The 14,529-nt window shown below is 42.1% G+C and overlaps 1 protein-coding gene across 1 annotated transcript in view; it reads left to right on the forward strand.

The window, feature by feature from the left end:
- The window catches only part of LOC311131999 (protein phosphatase 3 catalytic subunit alpha), a 143,124-nt gene that overhangs the window by 1,129 nt on the left and 127,466 nt on the right, over positions 1-14,529 (forward strand). The window lies entirely within an intron of this gene.

Genomic DNA, 14,529 nt, shown 5'->3' on the forward strand with positions numbered 1-14,529 from the left:
AATCTTCTACTAGTTGGCCTATAGGTGTGCTCTAAAAAAAGAAAATAACTTAATTCCTCTATGACCACATGGTTCCATGGTTTCCACTAGATAATAATCAAAATTGGCTATATCATAAAAATGCATGATTTAGGGTTAGGCATAAGGTTAGCAGTGTGGTTAAGGTTTTGTTTAAAATCAGATTGTAAGAAGATCAATTGTAGAAATAGGTGGGGTTTATGACTTTGTGGGTGTGTTTACTAGCTCAGCAACAGTGTTATAACAATAGACAGAGTTCAACCTCCGTTTATGCATTCAGATTGGGATCATAAATGGAGTTTAAATGCTGATATTCTGGTGAAATGATTAGCAAATAGCAATATCACCAACCACATACACATCTCTGTTCTCTTGACATCATGGTCATAATGTCATAATAAAAACAAATCGGACATAGTTCTATAATCGATAATGACTGATGCTACATTGTAAAGAGATTAATAATTAAACTATGACCAGAGGACATGACACAGGAAAGCCTTGACTCTGTATATGAGCTGGTATGGATTTTGTTTTCATACCAAAGTGAATATAGAATTCTGCAATCAGTAGTTGCTTGCCATGTTACGTAGCTCAACTCTGTATGTCTCTTTCCTGCTCACTCCACTGACTACACAGTCTTCATGTAAGCGTACCATGATCAATGTACATACAGTGAGGGAAAAAAGTATTTGATCCCCTGCTGATTTTGTATGTTTGCCCACTGACAAAGAAATGATCAGTCTATAATTTTAATGGTAGGTTTATTTGAACAGTGAGAGACAGAATAACAAAACAAAAATCCAGAAAAACGCATGTCAAAAATGTTATCAATTGATTTGCATTTTAATGACGGAAATAAGTATTTGACCCCTCTGCAAAACATGACTTTGTACTTGGTGGCAAAACCCTAGTTGGCAATCACAGAGGTCAGACGTTTCTTGTAGTTGGCCACCAGGTTTGCACACATCTCAGGAGGGATTTTTGTCCCACTCCTCTTTGCAGATCTTCTCCAAGTCATTAAGGTTTCGAGGCTGATGTTTGGCAACTCGAACCTTCAGCTCCCTCCACAGATTTTCTATGGGATTAAGGTCTGGAGACTGGCTAGGCCACTCCAGGACCTTAATGTGCTTCTTCTTGAGCCACTCCTTTGTTGCCTTGGCCGTGTGTTTTGGGTCATTGTCATGCTGGAATACCCATCCACGACCCATTTTCAATGCCCTGGCTGAGGAAGGAGGTTCTCACCCAAGATTTGACGGTACTTGGCCCCGTCCATCGTCCCTTTGATGCGGTGAAGTTGTCCTGTCCCCTTAGCAGAAAAACAGCCCCAAAGCATAATGTTTCCACCTCCATGTTTGACGGTGGGGATGGTGTTCTTGGGGTCATAGGCAGCATTCCTCCTCCTCCAAACACGGCGAGTTGAGTTGATGCTAAAGAGCTCGATTTTGGTCTCATCTAACCCCAACACTTTCACCCAGTTCTCCTCTGAATCATTCAGATGTTCATTGGCAAACTTCAGACGGGTCTGTATATGTGCTTTCTTAAGCAGGGGGACCTTGCGGGCGCTGCAGGATTTCAGTCCTTCACGGTGTAGTGTGTTACCAATTGTTTTCTTGGTGACTATGGTCCCAGCTGCCTTGAGATCATTGACAAGATCCTCCCGTGTAGTTCTGGGCTGATTCCTCACCGTTCTCATGATCATTGCAACTCCACGAGGTGAGATCTTGCATGGAGCCTCAGGCCGAGGGAGATTGACAGTTATTTTTTTTTTTTTCCATTTGCGAATAATCGCACCAACTGTTGTCACCTTCTCACCAAGCTGCTTGGCGATGGTCTTGTAGCCCATTCCAGCCTTGTGTAGGTCTACAATCTTGTCCCTGACATCCTTGGAGAGCTCTTGTCTTGGCCATGGTGGAGAGTTTGGAATCTGATTGATTGATTGCTTCTGTGGACAGGTGTCTTTTATACAGGTAACAAGCTGAGATTAGGAGCACTCCCTTTAAGAGTGTGCTCCTAATCTCAGCTCGTTACCTGTATAAAAGACACCTGGGAGCCAGAAATCTTTCTGATTGAGAGGGGGTCAAATACTTATTTCCCTCATTAAAATGCAAATCAATTTATAACATTTTTGACATGCGTTTTTCTGGATTTTTTTGTTGTTGTTCTGTCTCTCACTGTTCAAATAAACCTACAATTAAAATTATAGACTGATCATTTCTTTGTCAGTGGGCAAACGTACAAAATCAGCAGGGGAACAAATACTTTTTTCCCTCACTGTATGTTAGCTCATTATCCACATTCATTTAAAGAAATGAAGGTTGAGAGACCTGTATGGGTGACTGGTAAGGTATTGGGTGGTTTTGTTAAATATTTTCAAGAGACTGTCCCTGTAGTTGACTCCAGAATTGCAACCTCTCCTCTTCATAGTGCACTACTTTTGACCATGGACCATACGGCTCTGTTCAGAAGTAATGCACTATATAGGGAATAGGGTGCCATTTGGGATGTGTCCTATGTATCAACATAATGGGTTAAAGCTCAGTAATGGGAATATGATTACATGGTCCGAATGGATTTTGAAAAGATTCAGTGAGAAATTGAGAATCGTGGAAGTCCAATTGTACTACACATCCCATTAGCTCATGAATGCTAATGTTAGCCTACTCACAACCCACATCAGACAGAATCACAATTCATGTCCTGAAAATCGTAAAGAGGATGATTTTAACTTGACAACAAACGGTGATATTGATTATGCTGTTAGGTTGTTGAATGCTACCATGCATGTACAAATGTCTATAAAATGGAAATAGTACAGTTTAGACTTTTCATTATTTTTCATGAATTCTTTTTTTAAAAATCCTCAAACAGCTTTTATGATATCAGACTCAGAGTAGTTATTATTTTAGCTCTGTGTCAACATCATCACTGTATTGTGTACAAAGCATCCCCAAATATCTGGAGGCAAAATGTATGAAGTCATCTGTTGCTAATCCTCCCAGTTCACCTTCAATAAAATGTGCATCACTCATTTCCACCTGTTTTGAAAACAAAGCCTGTATAAAACTGATGAGGAGGCAACTGACTGTTTCAGTTTAACGAAATATCCAGGTCTGTCTTATAAGACGAGTATTCTACTTCAGTTTGTGGAAGAGCTATAGATCTAGACCAATGGAGGCTGCTGAGGGGAGAACGGCTCATAATAATGTCTGGAACCGAGTCAATGAAATGGCATCAAACCATGTGTTTGATGTATTTGATGCCATTCCACCGATTCCGCTCCAGCCATTACCACGAGCCCGTCCTCCCCAATTAAGGTGCCACCAACCTCCTGTGATCTAGATAGCTACATGACTGCTGCTTCCGGCTCAATAGCATGCATGGCAAGATGACAACCATATTAATACAAAGTGAATATCAGTTGTGTGTTTGCAGGGGCCTTTCCTTTGACTTGGATCGATAGTATCTGACGTTTGACTTTTTCGTAGAGGCCAGGGCCCCTTGCTAAAGACGTGTGGGGGTCCACCACCAGGGCCACTGATCCCAGCTAGATAGCTGTCATTTTTAGAATAGAACATTAGGTAACACCACATACTTCACTCCAGCTTTATGTAATCACCTGCCCAGAGCGCCGGCCTTCTCCTGCTTTCAGGTTGCTGTGTGTGGGGGGTTGGGCGGTTTTGTGTGTGTGTGTGTGTGTGTGTGTGTGTGTGCGCGTGCGTGCAGGCCCTACAGTGTCTCTCCATACACACGTTTTAATTGGTTTATCTTTAAATCTGGTTAATAGGATAATCACCAGGTGTTATTCGGATAAGTAAATGAAGGCGTATCTGATGCATATAAATGCCACGTGTCCAACTCATTCCACGGAGGGCCAAGTGTCTGCGGGTTTTCGCTCCTCCTTTGTACTTGATTGATTAATTAAATCAAATAAAATGTTATTTGTCACATGCTTTGTAAACAACAGGTGTAGAACAGTAAAATGCTTACTTAAGGGTCCATTTTCAACAATGCAGAGTTAAAGATAATACATGTAATAAAATAATTTAAATAGTGACACGAGGAATAAATACATAGTGAATAACAATAATGAGTAAACATTACCGAGTCGATGTGCAGCGGTATGAGGTAATTAAGGTAGCTACAGTATGTACATATAGGTAGGGTTAAAGTGACTAGGCAACAGGATAGATAATAGACAGTTGCAGCAGCTGGTAGCCATTTGATTAGCTACAGTGAGGGGAAAAGTATTTGATCCCCTGCTGATTTTGTACGTTTGCCCACTGACAAAGACATGATCAGTCTATAATTTTAATGGTAGGTTTATTTGAACAGTGAGAGACAGAATAACAACAAAGAAATCCAGAAAAATGCATGTCAAAAATGTTATAAATTGATTTGCATTTTAATGAGGGAAATAAGTATTTGACCCCTCTGCAAAACATGACTTAGTACTTGGTGACATGGATGGATGATCTTGGCAAAGGAGAAATGCTCACTAACAGGGATGTAAACACATTTGTGCTCAATTTTAGCTAAATAAACTTTTTGTGCGTATGGACAATTTCTGGGATCTTTTATTTCAGCTCATGAAACATAGGACCAACACTTTACATGTTGTGTTTATATATATTTTTCAGTATATATGGATTGGATATAAACCATGGTAACCAAACTGAGATGTCAGTGCACAATTAGGAAAACATTAGGAAAACTAAAATCTTATTGGACAAGTCCAGGTATTCCCTTTCTGTTTCAGTACATTTTCCGATGTGGTGCCTAATGAAAACGACACAGGTTGTGAGAGAGCCAGAAAGTTTGGGATTGAGTGGGTTTCGTAGTAGTGGAGAAAATTACAACTTCCTTCCAGTTCCACTGAGTTTTTCTTTATGTGCATTCCATGGCCCCTCAAGTTATGAAAGTTGCCAAGGAAAAAGCTTTTGGGGGTTCTTTTCGAACGGAACTCTTGTGGACATCCTTGTATTAGTGAGCGTCAGCAACCTGTAGAATCTTAAGAGTTCTGAAGTGAAGTATTTTTCTGCTGCCATAATTGTCTCCTTTAATCTTTGTGAGCATCAAGGTGAGAGAACGTCTATGAATATTCTTTTGGAAAAGTATGTCCAGCCTTGTGTCTCTTTTTCTTATCAGCTTGTTGTAAGGTCTTTTTATTTTCACACAAACTAAATACACTGAACAAAAATATAAACGTAAAAATGTCAACGATTTTACTGAGTTACAGTTCATATAAGGAAATCAGTCAATTGAAATACATTCATTAGCCCCTAATCTATGGATTTCACATGACTGGGAATACAGATATGCATATGTTGGTCGCAGATACCTTTAAAAAAAGTTAGGGGCTTGGATCAGAAAACCAGTCAGTAGTTGGTGTGACCACGATTTGCCTCATGCAGCGCGACACATCTCCTTCGCAGAGAGATGATCAGGCTGTTGATTGTGGCCTGTGGAATGTTGTCCCACTCCTCTTCAATTGTGTGCGAAGTTGCTGGGTATTGGCAGGAACTGGAACACGCTGTCGTACACGTCGATCCAGAGCATCCCAAACATGCTCAATGGGTGACATGTCTGGTGAGTATGCAGGCCATGGAAGAACTGGGACATTTTCAGCTTCCAGGAATTGTGTACAGATCCTTGCGACATGGGGCCATGCATTATCATGCTGAAACATGAGGTGATGGCGGCGGATGAATGGCACAACAACGGGCCTCAGGATCTCGTCACAGTATCTCTGTGCATTCAAGTTGCCATCGATAAAATGCAATTGTGTTCATTGTCCGTAGCTTATGCCTACCCATACCATAACCCCACCACCACCATGGGGCACTCTGTTCACAACATTGACATCAGCAAACCATTCACCCACACGAAGCCATACACGCTGTCTGCCATCAGACCGGTACAGTTGAAACCGGGTTTCATCCATGAAGAGCACACTTCTCCAGCGTGCCAGTGGCTATCAAAGGTGAGCATTTGCCCACTGAAGTTGGTTACGACACCGAACTGCAGTCAGGTAAAGACCCTGGTAAGGACAACGAGCACGCAGATGAGCTTCCCTGAGATGGTTTCTGACAGTTTGTGCAGAAATTCTTTGGTTGTGCAAACCCACAGCTGTCCGGGTGGCTCGTCTCAGACCATCCCGCAGGTGAAGAAGCCAGATGTGGAGGTCCTGGGCTGGCGTGGTTACACGTGGTCTGTAGTTGGGAGGCCGGTTGGACATACTGCCAAATTCTCTAAAATGACGGAGGTGGCTTATGGTAGAGAAATGAACATTAAATTATCTGGCAACAGCTCTGGTGGACATTCCTGCAGTCAGCATGCCAATTGAACGCTCCCTCAAAACTTGAGACATCTGTGGCATTGTGTTGCGTGACAACTGGTCATTTTAGAGTGGCCTTTTATTGTCCACAGCACAAGGTGCACTTGTGTAATGATCATGCTGTTTAATCAGCTTCTTGATATGCCACACCTGTCAGGTGGATGGATTATCTTGGCAAAGGAGAAATGCTCACTAACCAGGATGTAAACAAATTTGTGCTAACATTCTTAGAGAAATAAGCTTTTTGTGCGTCCGGAAAAGTTCTGGAATCTTTTATTTCAGCGCATGAAACATGGAACCAATACTTTATGTGTTGCGTTTATATTTTTGTTCAGTATACATTCTTCTATGGCCTTCCTGTCTCTAACACATGCACGCTCAAACACATGAATACACACACATACATTCCAATTTCTTTGGCCCTACAAATCCTTTCTCTCTAAGTCTAACATACATGCACCCTTTTGCTCGATCTATTTCTGCCATGCACAACGCACTATACTCTCTTGCAGTAGGATTTTGGGAATGGTGCACCCTGGGAAATAAAGGTCAGACAAGCGGAGCTCGTCTTGGTCGAGCCTTGAGAGTGCAAAGCAGCCAGCCACAGTTAGTGAGCTAGTCAATGAGCTATTCACGGGCATAAAGACAAGTGTTATGCCCCGGAGCAGGCCTGTTTGCGAGCGATCGTGTTGTTATTACTCACAGAGAATTAACCATGTGTGCTCTCTCTCACTCTCTTGGCAGTGTCTGCAGACCCAGAGACTGTTTTTGTTGACAGAGCTGCACTGCTCCATGAAATGAACCACGGTTCCACCTGTAAAAAGTAAAAATCTCTGTTTTGGTCCGAAGAGCTGCTTGTTGCCATAGCTTCTTAGATGACACATATTTCCTGCTGGCTAGTTGTCTTTGGCTGCTGTACTCCATTGTCTGTCTTCAGTTATTGATTGGAACACTTTAGTGTCTCTCTTTTAAGTGTAACCCCAATGAAAAGAGAGGGTAAACGCATGAGTGTCAACAGTTACTGGGTGGTTAAAGGACAGAGGAGCATGCTGAACAAATAAAGATGGAAGAAGGCATATGCTGACAGATTGTATTAATTAAACTGGCTACCAAACCTGTTCTCTCTTTACTTTGTCAGTTGAGTCAGAATCAACTCGATTTCAAGCTTAAGTGTTGCTCGACATTTGTTCAATTCATCATGGATGGATGCCCGACACGAGATTTGAGTGTCTCGAAGTAACGACTTAACAAGTCAAAGACACCTACCTGTGTGTCCCTTGGTCCTCACAGTGTCCCTTTGGCATGCGGATAGGTCCCCGGCCAGAATTCCTATGGTGTATAAGACCGATGACTTCGGTTAAATGGGGTTGGACAAGGACGTGTTGAAGGTAGGAGACATTATCAGAGCTGAGATCAGAGCCGGGCCTTTTTTTACAGCTGTTGACTGTCTGAATGACTTGTCATGAAACTGCAATGACATAACCTCTCCATGTTGTACTGTATTAATACATTCTGGAATTGTATGACATTGGTTTTTAGGGGATGTCCCAAAATGTCCATGATGTTCTGACACACACTGTGTCACTACCGTTGTGAACCTTGAGCGACTACTGCACCTTGGTCGCTCATTAGATTACAGAGGAATTAGTCTCTGTCGTGGATTTAGGACACAGCAAAGCGATGGATTTGGCCAGATTAAGCTCCATATAAAGGGATAAAGGCAGATCTGCTCAGGGGATGTAATTAGCCTGTGCTCTTGCTAATTCAGGCAAACAAATGTAGCTAGCATAGCGTAGATCTGGAAACAGCAACCCAAAGCAAAACAGTTTACCTAGCTAGCATAGCATTTTGGATTGTCGATAGCTAAGCTTGTAGTTCAGTGGATACTTTTTTCCCCCTGTGCAAGTCAATGGCTTTTGAATTTCAATTGATCACATACTTTTTTTTATACGAGGCCACCTGTTATTCAGTAATGCTTAAAAACATAGGGCAGGGGGATCTTGATTGACTTGGCACCTCATGCCGTGTGATTCAAATTTCTAAGGAAGGCACCAGGCCCTGTGTTCTCCTCATAATGTAAATGTCATGGGTGCCTTCTTACCTCAAAATACTTTTTCTTGTTCCTGAGCTGGCAAACTCTACTCAGTCAAACTCCACATTAAGGAATACAGTGGCTTGCGAAAGTAGTCACCCGCCTTGGCATTTTTCCTATTTTGTTGCCTTACAACCTGGAATTAAAATTTATTTTTTGGGGGGTTTGTATCATTTGATTTACACAACATGCCTACCACTTTTAAGATGCTGAAACAAACAAGAAATAAGACAAAAAAACTGAACTTGAGCGTGCATAACTATTCGCCCCCCTCCCAAAAGGCAATACTTTGTAGGGCCACCTTTTGCAGCAATTACAACTGCAAGTCTCTTGGGGTATGCCTCTATAAGCTTGGCACATCTAGCCACTGGGATTTTTGCCCATTCTTCAAGGAGAAACTGCCCCAGCTCCTTCAGGTTGGATGGGTTCCGCTGGTGTACAGCAATCTTTAAGTCATACCACAGATTCTCAATTGGATTGAGGTCTGGGCTTTGACTAGGCCATTCCAAGACATTTAAATGTTTCCCCTTAAACCACTCGAGTGTTGCTTTAGCAGTATGCTTAGGGTCATTTGTCCTGCTGGAAGGTGAACCTCCTTCCCAGTCTCAAATCTCTGGAAGACTGAAACAGGTTTCCCTCAAGAATTTCCCTGTATTTAGCGCCATCCATCATTCCTTCAATTCTGACCAGTTTCCCAGTCCCTGCTGATGTAAAAACATCCCCACAGCATGATGCTGCCACCACCATGCTTCACTGTGGGGATGGTGTTCTCGGGGTGATGAGAGGTGTTGGGTTTGCGCCAGACATAGCGTTTTCCTTGATGGCCAAAAAGCTCAATTTTAGTCTCATCTGACCAGAATACCTTCTTCCATATGTTTGGGGAGTTTCTGGCCACTTTTCCGTAAAGGCCATTTCTGTGGAGTGTACGGCTTAAAGTGGTCCTATGGACAGATACTCCAATCTCCGCTGTGGAGCTTTGCAGCTCCTTCAGGGTTATCTTTGGTCTCTTTGTTGCCTCTCTGATTAATGCCCTCCTTGCCTGGTCTGTGAGATTTGGTGGGCGGCCCTCTCTTGGCAGGTTTGTTATGGTGCCATATTCTTTCAATTTTTTAATAATGGATTTAATGGTGCTCCGTGGGATGTTCAAAGTTTTGAATATTTGTTTATAACCCAACCTTGATCTGTACTTCTCCACAACTTTGTCCCTGACCTGTTTGGAGAGCTCCTTGGTCTTCATGGTGCCACATGCTTGGTGTTGCCCCTTGCTTAGTGGTGTTGCAAACTCTGGGGCCTTTCAGAACAGGTGTGTGTGTATGTGTGTATGTATATATATACAGTGGGGAGAACAAGTATTTGATACACTGCCGATTTTGCAGGTTTTCCTACCTACAAAGCATGTAGAGGTCTGTAATTATTATCATAGGTACACTTCAACTGTGAGAGACGGAATCTAAAACAAACATCCAGAAAATCACATTGTATGATTTTTAAGTAATTAATTAGCATAGTATTTGATCACCTACCAACCAGTAAGAATTCTGGCTCTCACAGACCTGTTAGTTTTTCTTTAAGAAGCCCTCCTGTTCTCCACTCATTACCTGTATTAACTGCACTTGTTTGAACTCGTTACCTGTATAAAAGACACCTGTCCACACACTCAATCAAACAGACTCAAACCTCTCCACAATGGCCAAGACCAGAGAGCTGTGTAAGGACATCAGGGATCAAATTGTAGACCTGCACAAGGCTGGGATGGGCTACAGGACAATAGGCAAGCAGCTTGGTGAGAAGGCAACAACTGTTGGCACAATTATAAGAAAATTGAAGAAGTTCAAGATGACGGTCAATCACCCTCGGTCTGGGGCTCCATGCAAGATCTCACCTCGTGGGGCATCAATGATCATGAGGAAGGTGAGGGATCAGCCCAGAACTACACGGCAGGACCTGGTCAATGACCTGAAGAGAGCTGGGACCACAGTCTCAAAGAAAACCATTAGTAACACACTACGCCGTCATGGATTAAAATCCTGCAGCGCACGCAAGGTCCCTTGCTCAAGCCAGCGCATGTCCAGGCCCGTCTGAAGTTTGCCAATGACCATCTGGATGATCCAGAGGAGGAATGGGAGAAGGTCATGTGGTCTGATGAGACAAAAATAGAGCTTTTTGGTCTAAACTCCACTCGCCGTGTTTGGAGGAAGAAGAAGGATGAGTACAACCCCAAGAACACCATCCCAACCGTGAAGCATGGAGGTGGAAACATCATTCTTTGGGGATGCTTTTCTACAAAGGGGACAGGACGACTGCACCGTATTGAGGGGAGGATGGATGGGGCCATGTATCGCGAGATCTTGGCCAACAACCTCCTTCCCTCAGTAAGAGCATTGAAGATGGGTCGTGGCTGGATCTTCCATCATGACAACGACCCGAAACACACAGCCAGGGAAACTAAGGAGTGGCTCCGTAAGAAGCATCTCAAGGTCCTGGAGTGGCCATTGCCAGTCTCCAGACCTGAACCCAATAGAAAATCTTTGGAGGGAGCTGAAAGTCCGTATTGCCCAGCGACAGCCCCGAAACCTGAAGGATCTGGAGAAGGTCTGTATGGAGGAGTGGGCCAAAATCCCTGCTGCAGTGTGTGCAAACCTGGTCAAGACCTACAGGAAACGTATGATCTCTGTAATTGCAAACAAAGGTTTCTGTAACAAATATTATGTTCTGCTTTTCTGATGTATCAAATACTTATGTCATGCAATAAAATGCAAATTAATTACTTAAAAAACATACAATGTGATTTTCTAGATTTTTGTTTTAGATTCCGTCTCTCACAGTTGAAGTGTACCTATGATAAAAATTACAGACCTCTACATGCTTTGTAAGTAGGAAAACCTGCAAAATCGGCATTGTATCAAATACTTGTTCTCCCCACTGTATATGTGTGTGTGTATATATATATATATATATATATATATATACTGAGATCATGTGACACTTAGATTGCACACAGGTGGACTTTATTTTACTAATCATGTGACTTCTGAAGGTAATTGGTTGCACCAGATCTTATTTAGGGGCTTCATAGCAAAGGGGGTGAATACATATGCACACACCACTTTTCCGTTAATTATTTTGTAGATTTTTTTGAAAAAAGTTATTTTTTTCATTTCACTTCACCAACTCGGACTATTTTGTGTATGTCCATTACATGAAATCCAAATAAAAATCAATTTAAATTACAGGTTGTAATGCAACAAAATAGGAAAAATGCCAAGGGGGATGAATACTTTTGCAAGGCACTGTATCATACATAGCTACACCAATACAAATAGAATCCAGTCTACACCATACGTTAGTTGTTTAAACTTAAAAAGATAACTTACATTTATTGTAATATGCAAGTTTAGACAACTTAATAATTTAGGTTAGTGGGGTTAGTTAATGCAGTTTTTTTGTTAAAACATTACACTTCAGCTTTTTAGATCTAGATAGAAAAGTGAGTCCTGCAAAGTTGTCTCTGAAATTCCTACCTCTCAGCCAGTCTTCTGTATCATGACTGTTCTTGAACACAGATTCATCACTGAGGTTTTCTTGCTGATAATATTTATACTTTTATCGATAACTCTATTCTACCACTAAACACCATGGAGTGATATTGAGAAAGCCCTACTTTTATGCTCAGGTTGCTTGCCTTGCTTGTCATACCCAAGAGCAGTTATCTCCCTTTCCTTGAACTGTAGGCACTATGCTTGATGTGGTGAAGTCGCTGTCCTCTTTTGATATTAAACGCACATGTCTCCTGTTACTGTGGCTGGCAGGGTGTCATGCGCTCTCTTTATTTGGCTAACGGCAGCAGTCCGTTTGGAACAGAGACTGTTGCATGTCATTAGAGCCCCCTCTAGAGCAATCAATGGGATGTCTACCACAAGTGTAACTACACAGCGGGCACACACACGGAGGGGGGAGGGCAGAGGCTAACCCAATGGACCGAAGTCTTATTGGAGCCGGGAGGGTTTCAAGCGAGCCCCCCTAATGGTTAAAAGTCTGGGCAAAAGACTTGCCGGCTTTAACCCTTTGACACATACCAACACACGGGTTTGATCATTCTACAGTGGTCCATGCAGCGTACGCTCAAACCGGTGTGATTAGAACGCTTATGTAGAATGTCCAGTTTCGATTGACAGTCAGCGTTTGCCTTGGCCGCACTGTTTTTTCACAGAAACATTTAGCACAAACACAGTCCTTACAACATTATGCCCTGATAGTGACCAGTTTATTTTTGGATGCAATGTTCAGACATTCACAGAAGTAGCGACAGCATAACACAATCTTCCAAACCGGAAAATGTAGGCTACATTTGTCGTAGCGCTAAGGAAAGATTGATGTAATACAAGCGATCATATTTAGCTAACTCTCGGCTGACAGAAACCATAATATGAATTAGCTAATAGCAATTACTATTTACAATTCATCACATCACGGGGGAGCTCACCATTGATCGAAATAATTGAGTAAAACACTTTCAAAAAATGTAAAGTAATCCGACGATGGGTTTTGTGTGCGTTCTGCCATTTTTTTTTTTTGCGTCAACTAAAGATAAGAAGAGGAGACGGTGAGTTTGGTCTGTTTGCAGTATGCATGTTGAAGGGGGTGTGTCGTCTACCATCATTCACTTCCCTTCATTCACTTCTGGAAGTTTCCTCGAAAGATGAGTGAACTATCCCTTCACCTCATTTTGTTATAACATCTTTGGTCTGACAGACGTTTTATGTGACCCCCAGAATGCATCGTATAATGTCAACAAACATGGCGCCACACTTTTCTGGCAAATAGCTTAGCATTAGCTCATCATAATGACTACAACCTTCAAAAAAGTATTTTACACACATCATATGTGTCCATTACAATCTATGCGAGAATCAGAGTGCGTGATTTGTCACCAGTACTTGAAAACATGTGAATAAAACAGTAAATACATTATGTTCCATACATACATATGGTATGCTACATAGACTGTTCTCTCTGCTACCGCACGGCAAGCGGTACTGGAGCGCCAAGTCTAGGTCCAAAAGGCTACTTAACAGCTTCTACCCCCAAGCCATAAGACTCCTGAACAGGTAATCAAATGGCCACCTGGACTATTTGCATTGTGTCCCCCACCCCCTCTTTTACGCTGCTGCTACTCTCTGTTTACTATCTATGCATAGTCACTTTAACTATTCCTACATGTACATATTACCACAATTACCTCGACTAACCGGTGCCCCCGCACATTGACTCTGTACCGGTAACCCCTGTAAATAGCCTCGCTACTGTTATTTTACTGCTTTTAATTTTTACTTATCTATTGTTTACTTAACACTTATTAAAACTGCATTGTTGGTTAGGTCTTGTAAGTAAGCATTTTACTGTAAGGTCTACACCTGTTGTATTCGGCGCATATGACAAATACGATTTGATTTGAAACGACAACACGATATACAGAAAATAAGGCACTTACTTTGATAGGAACGCACACATGTCTAAAATTATTATTTGTAAGGAAAACGACAATGAAGGCAATGCGAGCGCCAGCCAGAAAATGTGCCAGGGGGAAAAAGTTTTTGCAAGACTGCGCAAATGTCTGCATACTTGATCTGGGGAAACACTTGAAGTGCTTGGGCTTTCCTCGAAGAGAGAGGTTTGTCTGGCTCAGTAAAGCCTCAAACATAAATTGTCCGCAACAGTGAAATGGGCTACTTCTTATGTGAATTAATGAGGAGGCGGAACACACCTCAATTCAAACTGTTGTTAGAAAATAAAACGTGTTAAAAAAATATTAGAAATTGACAAGTTGAAACATAGCCTATAGATAATTAGCAGGCAGCGTGTCTTGGTTTGAGTGCAGCATGGGTTAACTGTCCTGTTGCGTAACAATCACATTTTGGAACAGTGAGTGCATTCTGACATCTCGCGCATAAAAAAATAACTCACGCTGGGGCAACCGTTAGATATTTGGAGCTTGCGCGTGTATTGTAGTGGAACAGGTTGAGAGCTTCAAGTTCCTTGGTGTCCACATCACCAACGAACTATCATGGTCCAAACACACCAA

This window comes from Coregonus lavaretus, assembly GCF_964263955.1.
Source record: "Coregonus lavaretus genome assembly, chromosome: 7".
NCBI classification, from domain to species: Eukaryota; Metazoa; Chordata; class Actinopteri; order Salmoniformes; family Salmonidae; genus Coregonus; species Coregonus lavaretus.